This window comes from Chiloscyllium punctatum, chromosome 20 (assembly GCF_047496795.1).
Source record: "Chiloscyllium punctatum isolate Juve2018m chromosome 20, sChiPun1.3, whole genome shotgun sequence".
NCBI classification, from domain to species: domain Eukaryota; kingdom Metazoa; phylum Chordata; class Chondrichthyes; order Orectolobiformes; family Hemiscylliidae; genus Chiloscyllium; species Chiloscyllium punctatum.
In genome coordinates, this window is record NC_092758.1 from 22,036,683 (window position 1) to 22,061,704 (window position 25,022).

The 25,022-nt window shown below is 39.3% G+C and overlaps 1 protein-coding gene across 3 annotated transcripts in view; it reads left to right on the top strand.

Moving 5' to 3' along the window:
• Positions 1-236: 236 nt before the first annotated feature.
• Positions 237-25,022, top strand: part of tenm2a (teneurin transmembrane protein 2a) — a 2,790,214-nt gene continuing 2,765,428 nt past the window's right edge. For 2 of the 3 annotated variants that reach the window (XM_072590496.1, XM_072590497.1), the window contains exons 1-2: positions 237-578; positions 14,450-14,527. The gene's annotated coding sequence lies outside the window, so the exon portion shown is untranslated. The remainder of the gene's footprint in view (positions 579-14,449; positions 14,528-25,022) is intronic. The other variant, XM_072590504.1, reaches the window with a different exon arrangement.

The following is a 25,022-nucleotide window of genomic DNA, read 5'->3' on the forward strand; positions in this document are numbered from 1 at the left end:
GAGCAAAACAGTGGAAGTGAGCGATCTCACTGTGTTTCGTGGGGACCTATAGCTCTCCCAGCAGTGTCCACTGATTGGAGTGAAAGTGAATCCGAGAGAGCTGGAACTGTTATCAGTTTGAATGAGGGATGTGATACTGCTGTTTAGGGCTGCCTCTCATTTGTCTGCATTCACATCACATCCTGTCCCTCGGCAGGAGGGAGCAGCCCAGCTGTCTGTCATACTGTCCTCCCGATGCCTGCAGAATCCCAGTGCAGTAACACTGTATCAGAGGCAAGAGCTTGCTCCTGTGTTCATATTGAGAGCAGCGCCTTTTTTCTCTGCGCCCGCACCCCCAACCCCTTACTAGACACCAGGCAGTGGAGCAACACTAACAACAGCAGAGACCGTCCTCTATAACAACTGAGAGAACAGCTTATTCCTGTTCTTTTTTTTGTAAAAATACATATGGTTTTAAACATTTTACGGCATGGCAAACCCCTAAAGAAGTCTAGAGTAGCCATTTATCCCGAAGCCGCTCATTTCTCCAGAATTTCAGCGGTCGCATACTGAGAATTAAAACTGCAGGTTGCACTGAGGTAGGTGCCTTGTTGTGGAATGCCACTAGTTTGACTGACTATTTTAAGTTGTTGATCGTGTATATGTAGTTGCTATGGACACAGATATGGATTGCAAATCCTGCTATTGCTAATAGTTTAGCTGTACTTAAGGCAAGCTGAGTTGACATCCATTGTTACCTGTCTTTAAGTTCAGTCTGTTGGCAATGTGCTTTTTGTTTTAATGCTGTTTGTGTGTGTGTGTGTGTGTGTGTATGTGTTTTATACTTCTTGCAGACCCGATACGGAGAGATGTTACTTTTCCAGTTCCACCACATGATGAGTATAAGTACTGAATGGTTGCTTGGTATAAGAACTGTCAAATCTCATTGTAGTCCTTTCCTATTAATATCGACTCCACACGCCAAATCCTCAGTTAATCGAGGACACGCTTTTATTTCTGTAGTTAGTGTATTGACTGACTCAGCTGCTTGATCATAACGGTTTTCTCTTTTTATTTAATTGCTTGGTGACATTGGAGCAAGATACACTCGCAGTTCCAGAATGAAGAATTTGGTTTCCAGTTAAACCCATTGGTGGCAGGCTAGCTCCTCCGAGCACTTAATTTGTCGGGTTTTTTTAAAAAATTATAAATCTTCCAAATCTCCTGTTAGACATTCAGTGTTCAATGTTTCACTTTTATCGTTATTATTCTGCGCGACGTGAGGTACGGAATTGATTCATAACGAAGTGGAACGCTACATAACGAGCCTCCACTGGTTAAAGTGCCTGCCTCAGTGTCAATTGTGCGTGCTGTTCAGAATCAAAAAAAAACCTGATCGTGTACTCGGGGCTTGGTGCAGTTCGGCTCGTTCGCGTTAGTCAGGAGTGGACTCTCTTATTCTGTGGTTAATGCACAGAAGGACGCACTCCTGTCTGTGAGATGCAGTGTTAAGTTTTACTCGTGAACGTTTACAAATGGGCAGATCTCACATAGCTCATGACAGAGGACTAGCATCTGATCGGAACGATCTGTTTTGGTTCATGCAGCGGCTAGTACTCATTTATCTAACACTTCAGAAAGCTAGAGCAGTCTTCTCTATCCTGCGAACTATTGAAGTGGGTTTCAACTTTGCTATAGTAAGTATTTATTTAATGTATCATATAATTTGTGCTGAACATTAAAAATTCAGTCCAACAGATGTTTAATTTTATTTGCCTAAGATTTGCGGCATATTAAATCACTTTGCTTAGAGTTTTGTTGGTGTTAAAAAGTATTAACTGTTCTTATTGCACTTGCATCTTCAGTTTTATTATTTTCGTCAGTAATGTTTCGATGCTTGCAGTGAAGAAATGTTCTAATTAGAATAAAACTTGGCAATTAATATATAGAGTCTGACAGTGTGGAACTGGCAGGTCCAGATAGATCCTGTTGCCATGTTGTGTTAATGGCCATATGCTGAAAACTTTTCCATTGATGCATTTTTCATTTAATCTTTACATATAAAATCAGCCTCAGACTTGGAGATCAAGATAGTCATAGGTAGTCAGTTATTTTCTATCCAAATGTAGACTCCTTACAGTGTGGAAGCAGGCCATTCAGCCCATCAAGTCCATACCAGCCTTCCAAAGAGCATCCCACCCAGAGTCACCCCATGGTGAATCCACCTAGCCTGCACATCCCTGGACAATATGGATAATTTAGCACAGCCAATCACCACCATTCAGGCAGTCTGCCTGTAGTTCTGATGAAGGGCTTTTGCCCAAAACGTTGATTTTCCTGCTCTCTGAACTGTTGTGCTTTTCCAGCACCACTCTAATCCAGAATCTGGTTTCCAGCATCTGCAGTTATTGTTTTTACCTAATCCACCTAATGTGCACATCTAAGGATTGTGGGAGGAAACTGGAACACCCGGAGGAAACCCACACAGACACAGGGAGAATGTACAAACTCCACACAGTCATCTGAGGTTATAACTGAACCTGGGTCCCTGGCACCATGAGGCAGCAGTGCTAACCACTGTGCCACAGAGTGGAAATAAAATTCACTTTATGAACAGGCAGAGTTTGCAATGATTGTGTTTATTTGACGGAGTAAGCATCAGGCTTTGTTGGTTAAGAACTTCCTTTCTATATTTTGCAAACCATTTTTACCTGGGTGGATGACAGGAATCTGGTCTCCCATATCTCCATGACCGCATCATTAGGCTAAAACGTCCATGCATATGATTCATACTCAAACCAAACTGACACACTTAAAATGCCTCAAGTAGAAGCACAGTTATTTCAGTTAGTGTGAAACTCTAAGGCTGATAAACACTCTAAGGATTTTTGCTGTGGCTCTGCATTGTCTTCAGATGGGACATGAAACTAAATTCCAGTATATCTGCTTTCTTTCTCCTTTTTTTTTCTACTTTCCCATGAAGTGAGAAGAAAATAAGAACTTGCCTTTGCAAAGTACTTTTCGCATTCACCAAATATTCCAAAGGATTTCATGGACTTTCTTTTCAAAATGTACTCGTTGCAGTAAAATAAGGAAGCAGAACAGCCAATTCACGCAGAGCAAGATCTCACAAATCGCCATTATACAAATGGCCACACCATTTTTGGCTGAGGAATAAATTTTGAGCAGACTAATTTGTCTGTCCTATTTGAAAAATGTTGTGAAATCTTTTGCATTATGTTGATATTTAATTTCTTCTTTGAAAGGCAGCACCTCTGACAGCAGAGCATTATCTTTGAAGAAGTTGTCTTTTGGCTTGATATCTTTCCATTATGTAATGGGCTATGGTAGATCAATGTTAAACTTCCATGTTTCTGTAGCACAGAGAACAATCACAACCTGTTTTGTCCAAGTCATAGAATTGATATAAAACATAAGAAAAATTATATTTGATCATTTGCTCTTGAAAATGCAAACAATGTAATGAGAGTAGAATGTAGTGTACATTGCCCCCATGATTTCAGATTGGGTTTGGGACGTTGAACATGGAGATATTTTCACTTACTGGACCAATGAGACCTCATGGCCATAATTACTGATGGAGATTAATTTATCCTTTAGGGAATTCAGGAAGAATTTATTCACCCAGAAACTGGTTAGAGTGTAGCACTTGATATCACACAAGACTAGATGAGATGATCAGTATCAGTGTATTTAAGGGGAAAGATAAACATGCACAGGAAAGTGGACTCTTAGGAAATGATGGGCTGGTTAGGTCAAAAAGGATGGAGACAAGGTTCATTACTCCAGAATGTGGTGGATGCCAAAACACTAAATAAATTTAAGGAAGAGATCGACAGACAGATGTTTAATCAGAAATGGCTTGAAGGGTTATGGACAACAAGTAGGAAAGTGGTGTTGAGGCAGAGATGATTGGATTGAATAACGGAGCAGGCTCAAGGGTCTGAATTGCCTACCCCTGTTTCTCTTTCTCATTTTCCTTTAAATACTGATATATTGGATTGGGCAATTCCTGTGCAATATATTATGTATCATGCAATTCTCAAGCTGCCGTGGTAGGATTTGAAATTATCTTTGCTTGACTTTTTAGTTCAGGCCTCTGGAATGTTAGTTCAGTAACATAACAGTACCACTGCTGTAGCATTTTTTTTTCTTTCAATCCTCCAAACATATTTTTCTCTGTTCTAATCTCCAGCTCTGATCAATTGTCAGTCTTTACAGATGGTGGAATAAGTGATTACACATTTCTGCTTTTACATTGTATCTGCTGAAGTTTTCCAATTTACGCTATCAACTTTCAGTGGAATTGTTTCATATCTGATGTACTTTGTGGTAATGTGTCTATGAATATGGTTTTTTTTAAAGTAGGTTATGAATAGCTTGTAAGAAAGATCAAATGGATTGAAGATTTCCTGCTGATCTCGTGAATGTACAAGTTGGATTGCCTTGAAATCATTCTTTGTTTTAAACATAGAGTACAAGCTGCACTCATATTGTTTAAAGTCTGCAATCTGGTAAGTTACATTAACACAAAAGACCAGGGATAGGCAAGACAGCAGTCTTTCTTAGAGTTTCATTTCAGGATGTAGACAAGGTTACTATTAAAGGCCGAATTCGGGAGAGTTATTGACTTGCAGTGTTAATTCAGTATGCTTGGCTTTATTAATGGACCAAAGAGTATAAAATTAAACAGGTGATGTTGAATTTGTATAAGACACTCATTAGACCTCAACTGGAGTATTGTGTACAGTTCTGGGTATTGCATGAAAGAAAGGATGTGAACACATTGGAGAAAGTGCAGAAGTGGTTGACAAGGACAGTTTCAGGGATGCGGAACTTCAGTGATGAGGACAGATTGAAGAAATTGGGACAGTTTTCCTTGTAGAGAAGAAGTCTAAAAAGAGATCTGATAGAAGTTTTCAAGGTCATGAGCAGGCTGGATAGAGTAAGAACATAAGAACTAGAAGCAGGAAGAGGCCATCTGGCCCTTTGAGCCTGCTCTGCCATTCAATTAGATCATGGCTGATCTTTTCGTGGCCTCAGCTCTACTTATATATACTCTCACCATAACCTTTAATTCCTTTATTGTTCCAAAAAAATCTATCTTAGCTTTAAAAACATTTACTGAAGTAGCATCAACTACTTCACTGGGCAAGGAATTCCATAAATTTACAACCCTCTGGGTGAAGAAGTTCCTTCTTAATTCAGTCCTAAATCTGCTGCCTCTGATCTTGAGGCTATGCCGTCTTGTTCTAGTTTCACCTGCCAGTGCAAATATCTTATCTATTCTTTTCTATTCCCTTCGTAATTTCATATGTTTCTTTAAGATCTCCCCCTCATTCTTCTGAATTCCACTTAATATAATCCCAGTCTGCTCAGTCTCTCCTCATAAGCTAACCCCCTCAATTCCAGAATGAACCTAGTGAAAATCCTGTGCATCTCCTCCAGTACTAGTGAGTCCTTTCTCAATTAAGGAAACTGCACACAGTACTGCAGGTGTGGCTTCACCAGTACCCTATACAGCTGCAACATAACCTCCCTGCCTTTACACTCAATCCCTTTAGCAATGAAGGACAAAACTCCATTCACCTCCCTAATTATCTATTGTATCTGCAGACCAACCTTCTGTGATACATGCACAACGACACCCAGGTCCCTCTGCATAGCAGCAAGCTGCAACCTTTTCTCATTCAAGTAACAATCCTTTTTACTGTTACTCCTACCAAAATGGATGACTTAACATTTGTTAACATTGTATTCAATCTGCCAGACCTTTACCCACTCACTTAAAGTATATATGTTCCTCTGCAAAGTTTCACAGGCCTCTGCATAACTTGCTCTGCCACTCATCTTCGTGTCATCTGCGAGCTTTGACACACTGCATGTGGTCCCCAACTCCAAATGGAGAAACAGTTCCCACTCGTAATGAAAATGAGAAGGCATAGACTTAATGCAATGTGCAAAAGATGCAAGGGTGAAATGAGGAAAAATGTTTTCATTCTGTGAGTTGTTAGGATATGGAAAGCAATGCCTGGAAGTGTGGTGGAGACAGGTTCAAGTGAAGTATTCAAGAGGGCATTGGATGATTATATGAATAAAATTAATGAACAAGTATATGAGGGTGAAAGTTGGAGATTGGCACTCCCTCATGATGCTCATTTAATGAGCTAGGGAAGGCACAATGGGCTGAATGGCTTCCCTCTGCAGTGTAACACTTCTGAGATTGTGTGAATTCATCCTAAATAGTTATCAAATAAATGTTGACAGTTTCGAACCAATTAGTGTACAGTTTCCAATCACTTTCAATGAAAGAAATTAATTAAATCACATGGGATACAGTGGCAAATACACACAAAAAGAGAATGAAACTCATTATGAAATGGATAAGAGAAAAGGTTTTCATAATTGTGTTGGGTATGTTGTCAACAGGGAAAGTATGGGCACACGAGAAAACCCTAGTTCTGTCATTTGTTACAAATGGAAAAGAAAAAGAAATATGGGTACTGAGCATGGATTAGGGAAACGAGATGCATAAGGGAAAATGATTTTGTTGCACACAAATAGAATTTGCATCAAAACAACTTGCTTACAAATTAGTGAAATTGTATTGCAGTTGGTATAATTTGATTTGGGAATTCAGGACGGCTCCTGGAAAGATTTGTATACAAGTGAGTTGCCTCCTGTTACTGGGCTTCAAAATTCCCCTTAAGTAGGTTTGACAGTAATGTACTTATGTGTTGAATGAATAAACACAACAACTTCAGCTACTGGGTCAGTGCTGTCGACGAATTGACCTATACGCAATTGATTCTTTTTTTAAAAATTGTGATACAATTAATGTTCTTTTGGATTACTTACTTACTGTTGATCATTTGGAGATCATTTGTCTTTTTAATTTCAGTGCAATAACATTATGAGCTCAGGATTCAATAAAAATACTTAAAAGTAGTTTTGAATACTTGAGGCAGAACAAGGGTTCTCTGGTGTCACAAGAAATTCACAAGAAATATTGAGAAAAGGGATAACAGCATTTATAGTTATGAGACTGATGACTGATTGGCAAATGGACTCTGATTGGTAGAAATATTGTCATGGTGAATGCACAAGTTAATAATGACTGACAGTTAACTGCCAAACATTGTTTAAATTTTAAGGAAATCAGATTGGCTGAGTTCTCAGCATATTGCCCTGATAGATAAATCACAGAATGACTGTCAACTATTCTGTTGAAGTGAGACAGAGTGAGTACAAGAACACATAACACAGCGACCAACATTTGATGCAAATCTGCAATTGGACAACATTTGCAAAACAATCATAAGTGTGTCAATAATTATGTTGATAACCAATTTAGGATTGTTAATTGGGATCATGGTGTGGCACAATTGCATTTACTAGAAGCTGCATGTATTACTATAAAGCAGTCCTATTCTTTTCAGGCAGAAAGAACAATTACATACACAGCACCTCTTACAACTCAACACAACTGAAGAAATCATTATCTGATGTATTTCTTGGGTCAATTCCCTAACTAATTACAGTGAACTTGCCAGGTTTAAAGTTTAATCAAGCTTGGCAGGTAATATTCCATTAACTGGTATATTTTGGTCCAAAATTGTACAGTGAAGAAGGTTATCTTAGGGTACAATGGAATTTTGATCAGATAGGCCAATGTGCCGAGAAGTGGCAGGTGAAGTTTAATTTAGATAAATGTGAGGTACTCATTTTGGAAAAGACAATCAAGGCAGGGCTTGTACACTTAATGGTAAGGTCCTTGGGAGTGTTGCTGAACAAAGAGACCTTGGAGTGCAGATTCATAGTTCTTTGAAACTGGAGTTGCAGGTAGATAGGAAGAAGGTGTTTTGTATGCTTGCCTTTCTGGTCAGTGCATTGAGTAATGGAGTTGGGAGGTCATGTTGCGGTCATGTCAAGGACTTTGGTTAGGCCACTTTTGGAATACTGTGTGCAATTCTAGTCTCCCTGCTCTAGGAAGGATGTTGTGAAAATTGAAAGGGTTCGGAAAAGATTTACAAGGATGTTGCCAGGATTAGAGGATTTGAGCTACAAGGAGAGGCTGAATAGACTAGAGCTGTTTACCTCTGAACGTCGAAGGCTGAGGAGTGACCTTATAGAGGTTTATAAAATCATGAGGGGCATGGGTAGGGTCAATAGACAAGGCCTTTTCTCTGGCATGGGTGACTCCAGAACTAGAGGGCATAGGTTTAAAGAGAGAGGGAAAAGATATAAAAGGGAGCTAAGGGGCAACTTTTTCATGCAAAGGTGGTGCATGTATGAAATGAGCTGCCAGAGGACGTGGTGGAGGCTGGTACACTTACAACCTTTAAAAGGCATCTGGATGGGTTTATGAATAGGAAGGATTTAGAGAGGTTGTGGGCCAAGTGCTGGCAAATGGGACTAGATTAGGTTAGGATATCTGCTCAGCATGGACAAGTTGGACCAAAAGGTCTGTTTCCATGTTGTACAGCTCTATGATTCTGTAACTCTATTTTGCATGGCAATACCTCTACCACTGTCTTCTCAAACAGTATAAATGCTGTTTCCCTTTGCTTTGGCATCAGTTGCAAATTGACATAATGAGTGTAAGATGAAATGTTTCTACCAAAATATGGAGTTTTTCAGCAATACTCAAATTCTTTATAATCAGCCAACTATTTGGAACCTAATTTGTGTGGCATGGTGGCACAGTGGTTAGCACTGCTGCCTCACAGCGCCAGAGACCCAGCTTCATTTCCCGCCACAGGTGACTGACTGTGTGGAGTTTGTACATTCTCCCCATATCTGTGTGGGTTTCCTCCGGGTGCTCCGGTTTCCTCCCACAGTCCAAAAATATGCAGGTTAGGTGAATTGGCCATGCTAAATTGCCCGTAGTGTTAGGGGCAGGGGGGAATGAGTCTGGGTGGGTTGCGCTTCGGCGGGTCAGTGTGGACTTGTTGGGCCGAAGGGCCTGTTTCCAAACTGTAAATTATCTAATCTAATCTAATCTAATCTAATTGTTGAATGTAAAATCTTATAGTGACTTAACAAAATTGGCAGATAACTGTAGAATGAGATTGTGTTATCCATATAGGATTTATATGTTTTTTTTCCTGTTTAAATAGTGTTTATTAATTTCAGAGGATTAAAAGACAATGATATGACTTGGTGCTTTGGGCACCATTTACTCCTCATTGTAATTGTCTTTCAAAAGGTGTTGGTGAGCTGTCTTTGTTTTTAGATTCCCTACAGTGTGGAAACAGGTCCTTCAGCCCAACAAGTCCACAATGACCCTCCAAAGAGTAACCCACTCCCTTACACTTACCCCTGACTAATACACATAACACTATGGGCAATTTAGCATGGCCAATTCACCTAACCTGCACATCTTTGGACTGTGGGTTGAAAGTTAGAGAACTCAGAGGAAACCCATGCAGACGTGGGAAGAAAGTGCAAATTCCACACAGTCAGCCACCCAGCCCAGGAATCGATTCCAGCTCCCTGGCACTGTGAGGCAGCAGTGCTAACCACTGAGCCACTGTGTCATCTTGAACCACAGCAGTCCACGGGGTACAGATATATGAATAGTGCGGTCAGGAAGTGATTTTCAAGATATTGATCCATGGAAAAGTGATATTGTTCCAAAACTGGATGGTGTATGGCTTGAAGTGGAACTTAAAAGTGATGGTGTTGACGTGTTGCAGCAGCTTAAGAGGGGAGAGAAATGTAGAAAAAACACCATTTGAAGACAACAGATAAACTCCCAACTCACGGTCAATACCTGTGGATATCTTTCTGTGTAGCTGGAATATGAATGTGGAGCAAGCTGGTGTGCTTATGTTAAGGTCATTTTCTCTACATATAGGCAGCCTATTCCTCCCCTTCTGATATGCTGATGAGCCAGAACCCCAAAATACAGTAGACAGTTTTAGTTTGTATCTCCAAAATATTTTTTTTCTTTAAAAAGGGGTTGATACATACAAAAATGGCTAGGAAAGTAGATTATGTGGGTTTCTGGAGCGGGAGACCCTGGAATGTCATGCCTACAGATGGATAGGGAATTATAAGCAAGAAAACATCAAAGGTAAGAAGCAAGTCAAAACATATTGTCTCCTGTCATGTATTTTATTGCAAAGAGGTCAAGGGGCTAATGGTCCTTCTCGACAGCATGTAAATTATGCCCCAATCTGTTGACATATTTGTAATTTTCCCTCTTGGATGATGCACAGGAAAAGCATTAAAAAGACTGTCTCAACTCCTCTAGTGCAGGCGAGTGGACTGAATGTTCTCTTGTGTACCAGCTTGAGACTGATTGTTAGTGTGATGTGAGGATCATATTCAAAAAAACTATCACCCAGTTACCACTATGTCACAGGTAAAGACCTCTCTCTTAGTCTGAGTGCTGGACATCAGTTAGATAGCACCAGATAAAAGGGAATGAGGACAAGAAAAGGATATTCACTCACTCTGAATGCTGGAATTCAATTTAAAACAAAAGGAATTAGAAGTACAGAATCTTAACCAATCTGCAAATTGAATGATCGTCAAGCCGACTGTTCAACTGCAAATGTCACTGCTCCTGGCAACCTCAATTGCAATGTTCAACATTTCATTATAAATGACCGATTCAGAGACTGATTCATATACCTTTTATTTAACATATCTTTTTGGACTTGCCTCTTATTTCTAATCTTTGTGTATGTGTGTTGTTTTACTATTTCTTCTTGCATTTAATAAACTCACTCTTTGTTAACCCAATAAAAGAGCCTAGTTAAATTTTAAAGCATAAGTTCATGATGCAGTCTTTGAGTAAGGTATTCAAAAGGGATGGGGTACTTTGGAAAGTAACTTTGCAACCAACCAAGGGGTGGATGACTGAAGAAGGGGAGCCAGTTCATCTTCTCACCTGGGAGCTTAACAGCTTGGGGTATACTGTCCGGAGTCAAAATGAATCGAGAACATCCCTGAAGTCTGAGTACAACACCATGTACCATTCAGTTTTCCTGAGGCAGAAATGAGTGGTTAGAGCTCAAAACTGTCTTTTTACTCTAATCAGAAGAAACACATGAGGATCACACCCTGTTTCCGGCAAGCGCCTTGCTCTAAATCTGCTTGCAAGTTGGTATGGGTTGGAATTTGGTGTAATCAATACTTCTATTCTGCATTCTGCAGTTGCCAGAATTTTAAACATAGGAATCTTCATCACTGAAAGAGCAAACCTGGTTTGCATTGTAACCTGTCATTGCTTCTTGTTCATTTGGAAATGGATAAATATGGAAGTCTGCATGATGTGGGCATTTGTGACCTCTTTGATATAATTCAACGTTGTTCAGTGTAAGAAGTCGACAAGATCATCCGTCTTTGACAACAGAATAAAATTACAAACGAGAGTTAAGTTCATTATTGTATGTCATCTCACTGTTGCTAAGTCAATGTGCAACAGGTAAAACCAAGAGCAACTTTGTTGAGATAATACCATCTCCTGTACATCAATGAGTTTATGTTTTGTAAATCAGAGGAAGAATTTAAATTTCTCCTTTTAAATTCCCATCTTTATCCAGCTTCCTCATATAAAGCAGCACCAATTTCTCGACTTATAAAACATGGTATTGATTTGAATGCCTGGTTGTAGTTTTGTAATTTGCTTTTGCAGTGACTTGCAATGCAGTTGAAGCATCTAGTTTATAACTATTTGGCTATTTTAGGCAACACTGCACCCTAATGAATTGTTTAATTGATGTTTTGATAGTTATATGCTAAGTTGTTAGAATTTGGGTTGAATTAGATCCCTAGAACCTAGAATCCTGACAGTGTGGATGCAGGCCCATCAATCCACACCAATCCTCTGAAGAACATTCCACCCAGACCTACCCTCTCCCTTTAACCCTATATTTCATATGGCTAATCCAGCTAACCTCCACATCCCTGAACACACTGGGCAATTAAGCATGGCCAATCCACTTAATGTGCGCATCTTTGGACAGTGAAAGGAAACTGGACCACACAGACACAGGAAGAATGTGCAAACTCCAGATAGCAGTTACCGAGAAAGGAATCAAACCTGGGTCCCTGGCATTGTGAGGTAGCAGTACTAACCGCTAAACCAGTATGCCGTCCATAATTGCATGCAGAAAATTCAGGTTGCTGGACTTACATTGGTGTAATTGCATTAGTGTCCATGAAAACAGAGCATTATGTATGGTTAGTGTTCAGTAATACATACTTTCAGCATGATTCTCCTGGTTCCTTCTCAAGCTTGGACTCAGCAACTCTGCCAAGTCAGTGCCCCATTGCGTCCATCTATAGAAACAAAATTTTCAAAGAAAAAAAACGTTACATGTAATTATTCATAACAGTCTTTTTTTGGAAACATTTTATTTGTTTACTTCATTGTTGGAACACAATTAAATAATGCTATTCTGCAGTTTAATGGAAGTCCATATTCATCTATTGTACAATCTTGTCATGGTCACCCTGCTCAATATTAGAAAACCCGTGAAAAGATAGATATGCTGACTTTTATTAATGCTGTTAAGTACAGATTTTGGTTAACATCTTATTTCCATTAGTCAAAAGTAAAGTTTTTTTTATCTGTCTGATGAAAATAAATTTGTCCGTAATGTAAAAGGTGAAGAAATAGATGACCACTATGGGTTTGGGTGTGTTTTAAAATTAAACAGAATAAATGTTAAGATAATGAGCAGTATATTCTTGGCTATTTGCTTGTTGAATCTCATGACTTAAAGGAAAGAAAAACCTTTCTTCGTCACTTAATTTTAAATTTATGTCAACATTTATTTGTTTTGTACTCTCTGTACTTTTAATGTACTAATTACAGTAAACAATGCAAGTTACACCAGGTACTTAATTAAAGTAACTTTATGTAGATTATGAACTTAATAATGGTATGCACAAAAAGGTTCATGATGTGAATTTGTTTATTTATTTGACAAACTTCATGTTCTGTCTGAATTTGGCAGCTTACAAGTGATTTTATATTGACATTAGTTTCATAGTTGGTCATGTGTACAACTTGTTACATTTACTCCTCAAATGTTAATTGCTCCAATAAAATTAAGCATAGAAGTGTGCCCTGTGTCATGTACTACACTGAACTTAAGCAATTGAGTAACAATACTATACCTGCAATCTCTCATAGAAAGGGTCATTAATTGGTTAGCCTATCTTTGATCCTGGCAACAACTTTTACAAATTTCAATTGAAGCTCCTGTCATAGTTGATACAAACTGCAGCCCTTATTAGAAACACTATGAACAATTAATGTTTAATCACGATATTTACATGACTTCTTTTCTGGCAACAAAAGCATTAGCAGTCAAAACATAGACAACATTTTCATTTGTCTCAATAAAGAAACTATACACTTATCTTGTTATTAAACATTCTTTGTTTATAGTGTTTATGATAAGTCCTTTATTATTTGTCTCACTTTTCTGCATGACTTGCAATCCCAAATTTCTATTTTAAAACATCGAGATGAACATCAGCACTTGTATTTATACTGAGATACAAATGTATTGTTTGTGGACCATATTTAATAGGTGAAAGAAACTGTATCTATATTGAAAGTTTGACTTGACTCCCAGTCAATTAAAGTGATAGATCTCAGGAACTAAAACACAATAAGGCCCTAAAAATGTCATCGCTACAATAAGACTGTCAAAGCCCAGTTTAATCATGTGTAATGTATCAATGTATAATGTACATCGAAGTGTTACCCTCATGTAACAAGGAAGTCAATTTGTATGATATATACAGCAGTACAATATCTTGCTGATGAGTTATCATTTGCTAACAAATTATTGTCATCTTGATGGGTAGTAAAGGTAAAATGATATTTCAGTAATTCTCTTTCAGTTCTATTGTATGACATAGCTTGGCGGAATCTGGAAGTCAAATCGGCGATAATTCAAAAATGATGATGGAAGATGGAAAGAAAAATACATGAAGAAATTAATATATACAGAAGCTTTCAGGACCTCAGGATGTCTGAAAACACTTGATGTAATTAGAAAGTGTGGTTGCAGGACACATGACAGCCAATTTGCATGCAGAAAGGTCCAACAAATAGCAAATCTGAGAATGCCCAGAAAATGTGTTTAGTGATGTTGACTGAGAAATCAATATTAACCAGGAATCTAGGGAAAGCTCCCCTACTCCAGGAACCACAAGCACAAAATCACACTCTTCATTACAGAGTATAAGGAGCTGTGTTGTTCAATTAGCTAATGAATATTTCTTCATCAGTTATATTTTAGTTTGAATTTTCCTTGGCTTTCAATGGTAATATGTCTTTGTTTCATTCTGCTTCAACATAAGTTGTTGATGTAGATAGAATAGTAGGTTTAATATGGTTGACTGAGAAAAGAAGGGATAATCAGTATGTGTGTCGAGATATGTGTACATTTACTATATTGTATAATTTGTTTTGCAGGGTGTGTCAAGTTAGAGGAGTATTTCTTGCCTTACCCAGGGGAAGTATCTTCTATCTCATTGTTCATGCATGAAAACGGTGAGTGAACTCATGAAGTAAAAATGAATGCACTGAATAACACTAATAAACATAAACTTTTTTTAGCTATGTGGTAATACAAAGAAAAAAATGAATGCTAAACAAGATACTCAGGTTTCTGATCACTGAAACTTTCTCAGCTAGTACACGCATGGAAACAACCTCATTTTCTGTCTCTTTCTGTTGACAGCTACCCGACCACAGTTAAAAGCACAACCAACTTACAGTTTGGCACCTTTGAAAGATATCACTTTATGATGTTTTCATTAATTATTCTGAATTTTCTATACACAGAACTATCAGATAAAGATTAAATGCATCACGGTATAGTAACAATATAAAGTCATTTGCCACTTTACAAGGCAGAGTGAGTGAGAGAGACAAGAATTAACAAACTTCAGAATATGAAGTTTGTGAAGTGGGGAGTCAGTACTTGTACTTTTGGTGATTTTATTAACAGTTATCGAAATCATACTCAGAAAATTATTAACATGCCTGCCTTAGTAAAAGCTCCTATGCTTACCATTTGTAAGTGTCCCTGGATTTCAAATTAGATGTTATTATGAAGGTGACTTCGGCTATCAGCACCCATTTCAGGAGATTGCATTTGAAGCATCTCTCACTTATCAGCTTGACGTTTATTTTTAAATATTCAATTAATTTGTACTGTGTAATGGTTCAAGAATGCAGTTTTATTTCTTTCTGTGAGAAATTGCCATAATATGAAGTTTTGGAATAAAAAGTAATAATTTTATTTTAACTCTACTTTTTACAGTTGTGACGATTCTGTGATTAGCTAAAGTTAATTAGAATTTCTACCAACTGCAGATAAAAATAGGCAGCTTGCGAATTTTTGTACCCCTGCCTTTTTAATCATTCATGAGATCACAATGAGATCAATACCAATGCTGTAATGGCTTCTATGGCACTAGTAAATCTCTGCTCTGTTCACTTGAGAATTCTTCATGTCTTCACCTTGCACTAAAATTTGTGGCCAATGAGATCACTGTTGTAGTAATCTGCTTCTCTGAAAGCTGTTCTTCTTCAGTTTAGCAATTTCAAAGCAATGATTTATTTTCACATTTACAGACAAGTCATTCGACTGACAGATGTAAATAGTAACTGTAAATGAGAGTATGAATGAAACTTCATATGTCAGTGGTTGCTTTAGTGCTTGGGTTTTATAAGTAACAGAACAATGATGGGGTTTTGCACTCCACCTTAAAATAACAGTTGATTTTGCATTGTAAGTTCTTTGAAGCTAAACAAATGGAAAAACATTATTGATTGGCATTCTCTAATATATTGTCTCTGTGATGTTTGGCAATAGGTTGACTTCAGTTTGACAAGTATACAAATGATAGACAATTCAAGAACATTTTATTATACTTGTTTTTAGATAACAGACTGAGGCCAGGGGTAAGTAAGAACAGACATGAAAGAATTTTGTCCCTTGGAGCTAGAAACTAAATTGTATTCAGCCACAATCTATTACCTCATGACCTAGTATAATCCTACTCTATCATTGGCATCTAGTCAGGAGATCAACACTGATAGAACAATGAGTGAGGAGACTATGCCGGTAGCAACACCAAGCATGCCTAAAAATGTCATTTTGACCTGGTAAAGCTACAACGTAGAGTAACTTGTACATTATGCAGTTTTTAATAGACAGAGCTAAGCTATCCTTTAAACACTGGGTCAGGTCTGAGCTTTGCAGTATGTAGCTAGGAACAGTGGTGGGCAATTTAACAACTCATTGGAGAAGGAGATTCCACAAGTATCACCATCCTCATTGTTGGGTGAGCCCAGCGCCTCGATGCAAAAGTCAAAGCTGGAAGCCATTTACAATTGCTTCATCAAGAAATACTGAGGGGATGAGCTATCTTGGCCTCCACTTGAGATCCCTAACATCACAGATGCCATTCTTCAGGCAATTTGATTCATTCCATGTGATGTAAAAAAGACAACTGAAAGCACTCCAAAGACTGGTTATTGACAACAGTCCAACTGTGGTGCTGAAAACATGTGCTCCCAAACTAACCATTCTCCTATCCAAATATTGCCAGTGCAGTTACAACACTGAAAATTGTCTAGATATGTCTCGTCCTCAAAACGCAGGTGCTTTTGATAGTGTTCTCCACTGCTTGGGGTCATAGCCAGCAGAAAGGAAGATGGCTGTGGTTGTTGGAGGTCAATCATCTTAATTGCAGGTCATACTATTGGGAGTTCTTGAAGATAGTGACGTATGTCCAATCACCTTCAACTGCTTCATCAATGACCACTATTCTACCATAAGGTCAGAAGGGATGTTCACTGATGACTGCATAAGATCAGCATCATTTCTGACTCCTCAAAAAATGAAGCAGCTCATGTCAATGTGTAGCAAGGCTTAGACAACATTTAGATTTAAGCAGATAAGTGATGAGTGATATCTGCCCTTCAAAAGTGCCAGGCAATGGCCATGTGTAATGAAGCTGTGTTCCTTAACATTCAATTGCATTACCATCAGTGATTTCCCCATTGTCAATGTTTATCATTTTTGTTGAACAATTGTTTTAACAATGACTGAAAATTGCACAGGACTAACCATATAAACAATGTGACTAGTGATTGGAAGTTCTGTGGTGAGTAACTCATCTCCAATCTCCCCAATAGCTGTTCATCATCTGTAAAGTATGTGTCAGAATTGTAAAGGAATGCTCTTCATAGGCCTGGCTGTGTGAGCTCGACAAACAAGACACCATCCAGGACAAAAAGGTTTGTTTAATTCAAACCACTCACAATTTTAACCACTTATTCCCTCTGTCACTAGTGCACTACAGCTGTGGGACATCTGTACGATGCATTCAAGCAACTTGTAAAGGCTTTTTTAACAGCACCTTCCAAACCTACCATTTAGCAGGGCAATAACATCAATGCATGGAATAACTACTTTCTGCAAACTCCCCTCCAAGCCATACACCATCCTGACAAGGAATTATCTCTCAGTTCCTTCACTGTCACTGAATCAAACTCCTGGAATACCATTTCTTTCAACACTGTGGGTGTAATGACATCACATGAACTGCATCAGTTTAAGAAGACTGTTCACAACCACTAATCAGACTAAGTGAGTGGGCAAAAACTTGGCAGATAGAACATACTGTGACATTATGCACTTTGGGAAGATAAATAGAAGAGCTGAATATTATTCAAATTGGGAGAGACAGCAGAAAGCTGTAGCTCAGTGGGACTTGTGGGCCCTGATACCAAGGTCACAAAAGGTTAGCAACAATAGGTCATAGTAAAGGCAAATATAATGTTGGCCTTTGAAGTAAAGGGAATGGAATACAAAAATAGGGAGGTCTTGCTAAAACTACACAACATGCAGGTCAGAGCACAGCTGGACTACTGTGAATAGATCGAAGGAAAGATGTACTTGCACTGGAGGCAGTCTGGAGAAGGTTCACTCAGTTAATCGTTGGCATGGAGTGATTTTCTTGTGCAGAGAGGTCATGTGAATTGGACTTATATTCACCGGAGTTTTGAAGAATGAGAGGAGACCTTACTAAAACATGTAACATTTTTAGGGACTTGAAGGGTGGCTGAGGTCAATGTGGAAGAGTCTAGGACTGGAGGGTATAATCACAGAGTAAGGGCTTGTTTGGGGAATAAGCAGTGAAGAAAAGTTGACTAATTGAAAGGAACAAAATCCTTTTAATTTAAGGAGTTTTTCATAGTTTTGGAATAACCAGAAATTAACTTTACCTGATGATCATAACATTGTTTCCTGCTGCAAGAGTTATTATTTGAGCTGTCTCATACAGACAGTGAGTATTTAGTTAACTTTATGGAGTTGATGGCGTGGAGTTACATCCTTGAGGAAAATAGAAGAGTTAAGAAAATTCATGAATTTTGCACCTGCCTCAGGGAATTGTGATTCCATCAGTATGACCTTCACTCAAGGTGGGTGGCTGCGTGCTGGAATATAGCCCAGCAACCCCAGATAGTGTTCAGCGGCAGCCACGTGGACTGCTGGGTGCGGAGGCAGGCAGTTTCAAAGACCTGCATTTGTGATTTGAACCTTAGTTCTAGATATTGAAAAAAAAGGCTGTATAGCCCTCATTCCTCACATTCTCTGACAACCCACATTCCCAATCCTCGCCAATACATGCCATCTAGTAACCCCCAACCAACTCTATATCAGTCCCTTCATACCCTTCAACTCAAGCTATGCCCCTTTACCAACCAGCACATAGCCTTGTATACCCTCCATGCAAAGCAATGGCAGTTCCATGCCCATTCAACAACTATGAATGGCATCAATGAGTCCTATTGTGACAATAGAGTTTTCTTTCAATCAATGTTTTTACACACACTGGAACAGGGAGGGCTCGAACCCAGGTCTTCTGATTCAGAGGTAGGGATATTACCACTGCGCCAGAAGAGTCCCTATGAAAGCCTTTTTAAAACACAGTCATTCATTCATAAATGATGCATTCATGACAATCCAATTTCAATTATCTAGATCCTTTAAAGTACCAATAGCAAAAATTATTCCTTGATCCACCCAGCTCATGGTGCAATCTAGTTTGAGACATGAAAATAAAGACTGGCACTTTGATGATGTTTCTTTACAACCACTGGAGGGTCTAAAATATTTAACACTCAGCGATCAGTACTTTCAGAGTACAGTCACTGCTCTGACAAAGGAAAGACAATGAGCAATATGCACATGGCAAAGTCTCACAAACAACAATGTAGCAATTACGAGACAATCCTGTTTGTTTTGATATTGATTGAGGGATAAATATTGGATAAGACATCAGGGATAACACACTTACTGTTCTTCAAGATAGTGCCACAGGGTTTTGAACAAGCACCTGAGCAGGCAGATGTGGTCTCCATTTGTTGAGACAAGAGATAGAATCTTAGAGAGATCTGAATGGTGTGGGCTATGATGAGATTTGGAAGAATTGTCCAGCAAAACCCATTTCCACTCGCTCTCTTTTGTGCTCTTCACCTGTACCATGGTGAGATTCTCACCAGGCAGTGAGCAAGTGATCAATTGACAGTGATTATTGTTTGAGAAAGTGAGGAAAGCAGATGCTGGAAAGTCAGAGTGGAAAAGTGTGGTGCTGAAAATGCACAGTGGGTCAGGCAACTTATGGCTGAAACATCGGCTCTTCTGCTCATCGGATGCTGCCTGATCTCCTGTGTCTTTTCCTGCACCACAATTTTTGTCTCTGTCTCTCCAGCATCTGCAGTCCTCACTTACTCTAGGCTCGGCAAAGGAGCTAAACGGATCACCAGCTTGCTCCAAGCGACCTCCACATTAAAAGCTGAACATCCATATCTCAGGGAATGATCCATGGGTGATGGCCAGACACATACTACATCTAAGGACATTGATATCTGATGTATGCCAGCCTCTAAGAATCCATATGGCATATTTCCAAGCCATATGCATGACGTTTCATCACTACAATGCTACACCTCACACTGTACCAGGAACTATCATTGTATTGCTACAGCAAGGATTCGCCATCCAGGGATGCTTATGAACTGGACCAGACTGCATTTGCAAGCTTTTCACTTGGTCTCATACAACTGACTCCCTCTGTGCCTACTGTGTCGCATTGCCTTGGATTCCTGTTTTGCTTTGCTTCCTCAGCCAGAGATACCATTCTCATATTACAGTTGTTTTGACTTCCTGTTTAATACAAACAGGAAACGTTGTCGTGGTTGCTTGGAGGCTTCATTGGAGGTCAAGCGGGAATAGCCTTCACTCAGGAGGGGGGGGAGGGGGGGGGGGGGGGGGGGGGGTCCCAGCACAGTGATTCAAGGACGGCCTCTAACCAAGGCCCTACTTGGAGCAGTCAGAATCAGGATCCCCCCCTCAAAAGGGATTGGCCAGCACATACCACCCATTTTGATTCATTCCACCTTTATGTGAGCTGCTTTTTTTCCCTGGAATGAGGTAAAGGTGAAAGTGGGTGGCACAGCTTTGATTGTTGGTGGTGGTGAGCAGATCTCCTGAGTTATTGAGTAGGCAGAGCAGAGGGCATAAAGGGTTAGTCATGTCAGGGATTGAAGAAGATTAACAGTGAGTGGGGAAAGTATGAGAGCCAATAGTGCGAATCATGATTTGGAGATGCCGGTGTTGGACTGGGGTGTACAAAGTTAAAAATCACACAACACCAGTCCAACAGGTTTAATTGGAAGCATTCGCTTTCGGCGTGCTGCTCCTTCATCAGGTGGTTGTGGGAGTTCTAGAGCATGAGCCTTGGCTGGAAGTGTGTACAGTAACAGAGATAGAGTGAATGTGCAGTATGGGCGAAGAGTGGGAGGTCCTTCCCCTGGAAGAGTACAGAAGGACATTGACCTTCTTCCTACAGCGATTGATATTCCTGCAGAAAGCTGAGACTGCTTTAAGTTGGGTGGCAACCTCAGACCAAGTTAATTTTGTCTGGTATCATGGTCGATTCATGGTCCTGGGAGATGAAGAAATCCTTGTCAGCATCACCTCATTCAGGACGACTTGCGGGACCCTGCTCAGGTGAAGATGGGCTTTGATTCCCCCTGTCTGACATGTCTGGTACAGGGCAGTTCTTGTCTAATAGTGCTTATGCAGGTACCCAACAGGCTTTTAAACATGATGTGGGCACAAGTGATGTTAGTGAATCCTGGGGTATCCCACAGGTGGAGTTCTGGAAATGGTTAATGGTAGGATGGAGCCAGAATAAGATGTGGAGATGTCATAGGGGCAGGGAAGATAATTAATGAGATGGGTTTGGTAAGATATAATGAGAGATCTCACAATGCATCATAGCATTAAAAACCCTCCAAACTACTCAATGCAACTTGGACTTAGACAAGAAATTGTAAGATTTAGCCTAAGAGTGCTTCCAATTATGCTACGGCTGATGCACAGAAGTAATATTGTCGTTGATACAAAAAAAAAGTTTCCTTGAATAGCTAAATAATATTTGCTAAAACCAAGAGCAAGTGTTTCATTTCAGCAGTAGAAGAATATTCAAAAAAGCTAAGGAAAATGATGAAGTGTACAGAGGATCTGTCCAGAGGCTTGGGTTGTAGTGCCACCTGCTCCAGTGTATGTCATGACCATGTTTGAACAGGATGTTTAGAATTACCAACAGGGGAACTGCAAAACATTGAACCAGAATACTGACTGCTAAATGGCACTGATTGAAAAAGTGGTATATTTTTCAAGGTGAATGTATCACTCTGAAATCTTTGAGAATATATAGGACATTGGTAAGGAAATAGTACATAAACATACCTGTGAAATACTACTTGGCTTTTATCATAATTTAAAGATTAAATAAGAAGGAAATTACATGTTAGAGATCACATGAATTGCTGGCTGTCCTTAAGCATCATAACTCCTCACAACTTTCCATATCAGGAGACTGGCTAGATCATTACCCTTTCCTGTCTTGCTCCATGTACTTCTTAGTGGGCATAAGTCCATAATTGAACAATTCCCATCTTTTGTCATGAAATTGGAAGGCTCACTTTTTTTGTTGGCCAAATTTACTTGTGAGTTTGATGCTAAAGGTGGAAAAGCCCAAATATGCTCTTACCACTTGTAATGGATTTAACCCCCGAAGTGGACAATTAATGTCAGCTAGGAGTCTCTTCCAATGGTGAGACAGAGGAGATTCATTGTACAGGGCTCACACCAAGCAAACCTTTGTGCAGTTGCTTGTGGTTTCTGGGATTCCTCATTTACGAACACAATATCTGATTGAGAGGCCTGCACTGGAGACAAGGGGGGGCTACTGAGAGCTACCCCCTTGCTCTTGATGTCAGGCCCTCCTCATTCTTCATTCATCCCTCCCATCCCCAACCTGTGCATCCTGCCCTCTCTCCTCACCATTCCCCATTATGACCCCATCTCTCACCCATGGCCTGTGATCCAGCAACAAGTCTAAGCCTCCTGTGGTTGTTGTACCAACAGCAGCCACCATCTCCCTTTTGCCATTCAAAAAAGCTGCCTGCAATTGGCTGATAGTTTAGTGGGATGTCTGATCATGGGGAACGCCTACTGCATTTAAGTGCCTCATCCTATCCGACTCAGCCAGCCTTTCCTGAAAGAGGCAATGTCAGGCTCTCACAGCAAGTTGACACCTCCAAGACTTCCATTAAATACCAGTTATGTAGTCAGAAAGTAGTTTTCATCAAAAGGTTGAGACATGACTTTGCGACAACAGGAATGAGCTTTATGCTTCATTTAACAAATAAGACTTGATCTGGATTTGTTTGATTTTAATATTTGAAAACTGTTCCCTCTACACGATCATCTAGATTGCCTAAGAGAGTAGCAGATGTCAACTAACAATAAACAGCAAAAACATTCCATCTTTCCACTACTGTTTTCAGGTTCCGTTTAATGTCCTGAGGCAAGGAGCTACTCATGTAATCACCCTGTATGTCCAAGAAAAGGTGGTGGTGTAGTGGTAATGTCACTAGGCTAGTCTTACAGAGACAAAAGGTAAAATGTTCTTTTGCATATGCATTTCACCATGACAGATGGTGAATTTTGAATTAATTAAAAACTGATCTTTAAAAAAAAACCTCTCGTGGCTTCTTACCTTTGAGCCAGAAGGCTTGGGTCAGGTCCTACCTGCTCCAAAACAGATGTGTCACAATATATCTGAACAGGTTAAAATAAGTGTTTGGGAATTAAACAGAAAAACCTTTTTGTTTTTCTGATGCTGGCACCAGGCAGACTTTAATGATTCATTCAGAGGGAAAAAGCACAAATTGAAAAATGTGATTCCATATAAATCTGAAGTAAAGCTTTATTACTGGCTTTTGAAATTGTGGTAACAGATTAAATAGCCTATTCACCTTGCACAGCGACAACTCATTTTATGCACTGTTTGAAAAAGTGCAAATTATACTGTGGGTTGTTTAGCCCCTATTCATGTGAATAGGTCAATAGGTCTTTATAATGAGGGTAGGATGTGTGTACCCCACTTGTTATCAATTCAGCATTCATCACTGCTCACTGCAGGACATACACCTATCAATGTAGCTGGAAAGTGGCTTTAACTTACATGTGCAGTTACCAGACAAGGCACCAATGCACATCATTTCACAGATTGACTCCGTATATTTACATGAGGCATTTGTACCATTCTTAAGGCTGAAACACAAACATCTCAACAATCGTTTCTGTTCTTCGGTTAAACTTATGTAACCTACTGAGCAGACAAACTGTGTACATGGAGGATCAGATCAGGATGCTTTACAAAAAACCCACGTCAGGATCCTTCATGACCAAATTACAAAATGATGAGTGCGTTGGAAATTCTCATTGCTTTTGCCCTGACCTCACCAATAATTTCTATTTTGAATTAGTCTCTTCCAAAGATGCAATTAGTTTAACTTTGCAGTTTAATATCCATATGGGTTTGACTTCCCATCAGGACACATAAAGTTCATTTTGGCTTATTTTTAGTTGCAGGCAATCACTTAATTTCAATTTGTTTTTCATTTTCTTACAGTCCTTATTTGTTCTGCCCGTCTTTAGTGATCTTGTTGTCAGATTGTGAGCCAAACTTTAGCTTCCTATTTTGCTTTATGCTGTTTTGAACTGTACTCTAGTCCTTCACTGCTTTCATCCATACCTCCTTTTGCATGTACAACCACTCCTCCTTGCATCACAATTTTTATTCCTCTCCCCCACCAAACAGTCTTTTATTCTTGGCTCTTGCTCAATTTAGATCCAGCAGTATTTATGACAATCTTTTGAAACACCTTCTTCAATAAAGAGGTGAATGGGAAAACGGTTCTGCCATTGTTACTGCTACTCAGATATGGTTTGTTGCATGAAATGTCCAGATATATACCTGTCATAGTGGAAATACAAGACACCAACAGATGGGCTGGGAAAATGTTATTGCACACTGCATGGGGTAAGCAATAGATATTGTGTTGTATTCAATGGCACTGCATGAGACTTAAGATTCCCCGTTTTGTTCTTGCAGCAATCCGAGAATTGAGATAGAAAAACAACTCCCAGCATCCTAACCATTAGCATTCCAGACTTAGCTGAAGCATTAACTTTTATCCAGTGTGTAATTTATGCACTGTGTGTTTGTATACTTGTCTTTTGTCAGCACTAGACCCTCTTTATTCGCTATTTGTTGCAGACTGTCGGTCTGTTTTTCTGTAGCAGTGTTTTATTACTTCTATGTTTATCCTTTGTCAAAGTCTTTCAGATAGTTAGTGATTTACATCAATTAATGTCAATAAATGAGTCTACATTAAGCTTCTGTTGCATTTCTAGAGAGAAAAAAGCATTGTTTCTCCTATTATTCCTTAAAAAATCAAAGCCTTAACTTGCAGCCTTCTCTGTGTTGTTGGGATCTTGTTGGACTGTTGATGCATCGAAAACTGCAAGATGAAGAATGAATGCAGTTCTTTAGGGTGAAAGTGACAAAGATAGCTTCCTAACTTTTGAGGATTAATGAACTTTTAT